Below are 6,521 nucleotides of genomic sequence, written 5' to 3'. Positions count from 1 at the left end.
ATTTTCTGCGCCAGAGGAAGAAAGCCGACGGCCGGGGGCCAATATTTGTTGCCTGGGAAGGGGGTAATAACCATGGCCCCTTCCCAGGCGATGAATATCAGCCCGCAGCTGTCTGCGTAGCCTTTACTGGCTATTAAAATAGGGGGACTCCCCAAAAAATGACGTGGGGTCCCCCTATATTTTATAGCCAGAAAGGCTATGCAGACATCCGCAGGCTGATATTCATATCCTAGAGAGGGACCATGGATATTTGCTACATTTGCTACAAATACCAGCCCCCAGCTGCCTCAGAAATGTCTATAGATATACAGTATGTATGGATAGATATATCTATGAATAGATTTAGATAGATATATGGATAGTTAGATAGATATAGCTATGTATCTATAGATATATCTATCCGGCACTTAGCCCCTCTCTTCCCAATCCCTGTAACAGTGGGATATGGGGTAATAAGGAGTTAATGTCAACTTGTAAGGTGACATTAAGCCTGGTTGATAATGGAGAGGCGTCATTAAGACGCCTATCCATTATTAATCCTATAGTAGTGAAAAAGTTAAAAAAAATAAAGACACAGCCAGAAAAAGTATTTTAATATTCTTAATTTCACCATACTTACACATGCCTAATTCCTGCGACACCCTCGATCGCCTGCAAAAAATTAATAGCGAGTGTCCCACGATGATCTCCCCTACAGATCAGTGACATCAGGAGATGTCACTGCTCTATAAGGCCTCCAGTGACACACTGACAGGAGACAATGGCTCCTGCAGTGCATAACTGAAGAGGTTACCTGAGTTCAGGGTCTCACTTTATGGCAAAGCTGCGTGGGAATTTTCCCACACAGCAGTGCCACAAGTGAGAGTAGGAACTATTTCTCACAGCAGCGGAGGGATACAGTGGGGAAGGATACCTTCCATCATTGTATTTCCAGAGCCCCTGGAGAGTGGTGGCAACAGCTGATGTGGCAGCTCTCCAGAGGAGATTGTTGTGAGGGACTCGTTTTAATTGGATATCTGCAGATCATGGAGTATATTGTTTGTTTATTATTTTAATATTTTTTTACAGGTGAGCAATGGCTTCAAGGGATTAAGGTGATGATGAGTATGTACTCTATGTTGCATGTACTGTATGTCTATATGTATGTGTTGTATGTACTGTATGTATGTACTGTATCTTGTATGTGAGTCGCCCTACAAGGGCAGCGGGGTACTCGGTACCGGGTCCGGTCTGAAAGGGGATGTCACGGTGGCTACAACCCGGTTCGTGGCCCTGGGTGCGCAATTAAAGAGAAAAGCATGTTGTATGTTGCATGTACTGTATGTAAGTACTGTATGTTGTATGTACTGTATGTTGTATGCTGTAGGTTACATGTTGTATGTATTCTATGTTGTATGTTGTATGTACTGTATGTTGCATGTTGTATGTACTGTATGTTGCATGTTGTATGTTGTATGTATTGTATGTTGTATGTATTGTGTGTGGTATGTTGTATGTACTGTATGTTGCATGTTACATGTTGTTTGTACTGTATGTTGTATGTACTGTATGTACTGTATGTAAGTTCTGTATGTTGTATGTACTGTATGTTGCATGTTGTATGTACTGTATGTGGTATGTACTGTATGTTGCATGTTGTATGTTACATGTTGTATGTACTGTATGTTGTATGTACTGTATGTAAGTACTGAATGTTGTATGTACTGTATGTTGTATGTTGTAGTAATAATAATAATAATAATTTTATTTATATAGCGCCAACATATTCTGCAGCGCTTTACAAATTATAGAGGGGACTTGTACAGACAATAGACATTACAGCATAACAGAAATCACAGTTCAAAATAGATACCAAGAGGAATGAGGGACCTGCTCGCAAGCTTACAAACTATGAGGAAAAGGGGAGACACGAGAGGTGGATAGTAACAATTGCTTTAGTTAGTCGGACCAGCTATAGTGTAAGGCTCAGGTGTTCATATAAAGCTGCATGAACCAGTTAACTGCCTAAGTATGTAGCAGTACAGACACAGAGGGCTATTAACTGCACAAAGTGTATGAGAACATGATGCGCAGAACCTGATTATGTTTTTTTTTTTTAATGGGTCACACAGGGATAGTTAAGTTAATGCGTTGAGGCGGTAGGCCAATCTGAACAAATGAGTTTTTAGGGCACGCTTAAAACTGTGGGGATTGGGGATTAATCATATTAACCTAGGTAGTGCATTCCAAAGAATCGGCACAGCACGTGAAAAGTCTTGGAGACGGGAGTGGGAGGTTCTCATGATTGAGGATGCTAACCTGAGGTCATTAGCGGAGCGGAGGGCACAGGTAGGGTGGTAGACTGAGACCAGAGAGGAGATGTAGGGTGGTGCTGAGCCATGGAGTGCTTTGTGGATGAGGGTAGTAGTTTTGTACTGGATTCTTGAGTGGATGGGTAACCAGTGTAATGAATGGCACAAGGTAGAGGCATCGGTGTAACGGTTGGTGAGGAATATGATCCTGGCTGCAGCATTCAGGACAGATTGGAGCGGGGAGAGTTTGGTAAGAGGGAGGCCGATTAGTAGAGAGTTACAATAGTCCAGACGAGAATGAATAAGTGAAACAGTAAGAGTTTTTTCAGAGTCGAAAGTAAGAAAAGGGCGAATTCTAGAAATGTTTTTGAGATGCAGATAAGAAGACTGAGCCAGTGATGGGATGTGGGGAGTGAATGAAAGCTCGGAATCAAGTATGACCCGAAGGCAGCGGGCATGTTGCTTTGGAGTAATGATGAAACTGCACGCGGAGATGGCAATATCAGACAAAGGTAGGTTAATAGAGGGAGAAAACAAGAGGAGTTCAGTTTTTGACAGGTTCAGTTTCAGATAGTGGGAGGACATGATGTAAGAGACAGCGGTAAGACAATCACTGGTGTTTTCTAAAAAGTTTGGCGTGATAACAGGGGAAGAAGTGTATAATTGGGTGTCGTCAGCATAGAGATGGTACTGGAAACCAAATCTACTGATTGTTTGTCTAATAGGAGCAGTATACAAAGAGAAGAGGAGGGGGCCTAGGACTGATCCTTGAGGAACCCCAACAGTAAAGGGAAGGTGAGAGGAGGAGGAACCAGCAAAAGATACAGTGAAGGATAAGTCTGAGAGATAGGAGGAGAACCAGGAGAGAACGGTGTCCTTGAGGCCGATGGAGCGGAGCATAGTGAGGAGGAGCTGATGATCCACAGTGTCGAATGCTGAATTAGCATGGAGTAGTGACCATTTGATTTAGCTGTTAGTAGGTCATTAGAGACTTTAGTGAGGGAAGTTTCAGTAGAGTGTAAAGAGCGGAAACCAGATTGAAGAGGGTCGAGAAGAGAGTTATCTGAGAGATAGTGGTTAAGATGGGAGTGGACCAGGCGTTTGAGCAGTTTAGAGATGAAGGGAAGATTAGAGACGGTTCTATAATTAGCGGCACAGTTTTGATCAAGGGATGGTTTTTTTGAGTAATGGATGTATGATGGCATGCTTAAATGAGGATGGAAAAATACCGGAAGTGAGAGAAAGGTTGAATATTTTTGTTAGGTGAGAGGTGACAGCCGGGGAAAGGGACTGGAGGAGATGTGACGAAATGGGGTCACTGGTGCAAGTGGTTGGGCAAGAAGATGCAAAGAGCCTGATAACTTCTTCTTCTGTACCTGGTTCAAAGTCAGAGAGTGAACTAGATGCTATGGGGGAGGGAGGACAGTGCATGGTGTGAAGAGATTGGGAGATGATTTCCTGTCGAATGTGGTAAATTTTTTCTTTGAAGTAATTGGCCAGATCGTCAGCGTGGAGATCCGTGGTTGGGGCCTGCACTCTTGGGTTGAGTAGGGACTGGAAAGTGTCAAAGAGACATTTAGGGTTATCAGACAGCGAGGTGATGAGGGTGTTGAAATAGGTTTGTTTGGAGAGGTGAAGGGCAGAGTTGTATGGTTTTAGCATGAACTTATAATGGATGAAATCGGGTAGATTCGATTTTCTCCACAGATGTTCGGCGCACCTGGAGCACTGCTGCAGGAAACGTGTTTGCAGTGTGTGCCACGGTTGTTGCCGTCTGTGCTGAGTTGTTCTATGTATAGGAGGTGCAGCTTCATCGGGCACTTTGCAGGGTTTCATTGTAATGCTTCAGAGCAGAATCAGGACATGAGATGGAGGAGATTGGGGCCAATGAGGACTGCAAGTTCATTATAAGTTTCTGGGTGTTAATGGCCTGTATGTTTCTATAAGTGTGGAAAGTGGGGGTGACCTGAGTGGGATGGCAGTTTTTGATAGAGAATGAAAGAAGGTTGTGGTCAGAGAGCGGGAGAGGGGAGTTTGTGAAATCATCCACTGCGCAAAGCCGGGAGAAGACCAAGTTGAGGGAGTTTCCATCTTCATACGTTGTTGCGAAAGGCCAAAAGAGGAGGTTAGAGATAAAAGGTGAGAAGGAGAGGGGAGAAGCAATGGGGATGTTGAAATCACCCATGATGAGGGTAGGGGTGTCACAGGAGAGAAAGTGTGGAAGCCAAGTGGCAAAGTGATCCAGGAACTGATGAGAGGAGCCGGGAGAATATTACCCCACTGCCACTCGCATGGAGAAGGGGATGTAGAGTCTGACAGCATGGACCTCAATGGAAGGGAAGACAAGTGAGGGTACTTGGGGGGTAACGTGGAAGGTGCATTTCGGTGAAAGGAGCAGACCAACACCTCCACCTGCTCTGTTGTCCGATCTTGGGGTATGAGAAAAGTGTAGTCCACCATATGAAAGAGCACCAGCAGCAGTGGTGTCTGACTGCTGGATCCAGGTTTCAGTAAGAGCCAGGAGATTAAGAGAATTAGAAAGGAAGAAGTCATGGATGAAGGAGAGTTTATTACACACACAGCGAGAATTCCAAAGGGCACAATTGAAAAAGACAGAAGGCATGCATGGAATATTAATAAGGTTAGAGGGGTTTTTGAGTGTAGCCGTTGGGAGGTTTGACTGGCTATAACATGGGGGGCCGGAGTTGGGAGAGATGTCTCCAGCGACTAGGAGAAGGAGGATAGAAAGAGTGAGCAGAAGGTTTGAGTGATTTGTGAGAGTGTGGTGTATGTTGCATGGTGTATGTTGCATGTTGTATGTTGCATGGTGTACGTTGCATGTTGTATGTTGCATGGTGCATGTTGCATGTTGTATATTGCATATTGCATGGTGCATGTTGCATGTTGTATGTTGCATGGTGTATGTTGTATGTACTGTATGTTATATGTTGTATGTTGTATGCACTGTATGTTGTATGTACTGTATATTGTATGTACTACATGTTGTATGTTGCATGTTGTGTGTACTGTATGTTGTTTGTTATATGTAATGTATGTTGCATGTACTGTATGTACTGTATATGTGTTTTTTTACATTCAGCTGGATGATGGGACTACTACTGTCCCATCTTTGGCTGATGTGTCAGTAGTGTAGCATAACTACTATTCGTCAAACTCAATCTGACAGGTGCCCCGCCCCTATCAAAGTGTATCAAAATGTGTAACCCCTCCCCTCCCCTTGTCTGACGGCTGGTAGCCAGCTGTCCCTCCTTGTTTGATTCCCCCTTTTGATATAGTTTAATATAGTTTAATTTGTTGTAGTTTTGATATTATTCCCGTATTTTGTGGAATAACACATGTTTATAATTATAGCCTAGTCGTGTATTTATTTTACACGTGGTTTATAACACCTTTCTCATTTGTTTTATAATAGATTTTATACGTAGCCCCGAGTTTGATTCTGTAAGCTTTTGTTTTATTCACAGTGTATTCATATAGTGGAGAACTTAAAGCTGTTTATATGTGTCTCTACTGAACACTATGGTGAACATTAACTAAATGTTTATTTTCACAAACAGAGAATCTGCTGTGGGTATTTGCAGTGTATTCATATAGTGGAGAACTTAAAGCTGTCTATTTGTTTTTGTAAATGGTGAACACTAACTAAATGGTGAACATTACCTAAATGTTTAGGTTAACTGCGGTTCAGAGGTTTATAACACCTAGGTCAATTGTTGTTGTATTTGCGTACCCAATAAATGTTTATTTTCACAAGCAGAAGAGGCAGCTTTTCTGTTTGTACATGTATTGTACCTGAAGGTTATTGCAGATCATGTGCCCAGGCATTGGATTTTATAACGCCGAATGTTTGATATTTGCTTTCTCTTTTTTGTGTCCTGAAGATGGCATCTGAGAAGTTATTTAGCTGTTATCTGTGGGGCATTGTAAGCTGTGTTTATTCACAGTGTAGCAGATTTTCTCCTTGTGGCTGCCTTATATACACAAACAGAAGAGTTACTGGACAACTTATTTCTGATATATATATATATAATATGCACCAATGTTACAACACAAGCTATAATATGACCCAATGTTACAACACAAGTAAGAAGCGGCGTGTTTTATACGAATAAAAACCAAAGACACGATATTGTAAAAAATTTAAAAAAAAAAAAGATTTATTTCTCACAATAAAACAACAGCTCATGACATTTTTATTCTGCAGCAACC

The sequence above is a fragment of the Ranitomeya imitator genome, chromosome 1 (assembly GCF_032444005.1).
Source record: "Ranitomeya imitator isolate aRanImi1 chromosome 1, aRanImi1.pri, whole genome shotgun sequence".
Lineage (NCBI taxonomy): Eukaryota > Metazoa > Chordata > Amphibia > Anura > Dendrobatidae > Ranitomeya > Ranitomeya imitator.
Note: the sequence above shows the minus strand (reverse complement) of the source record.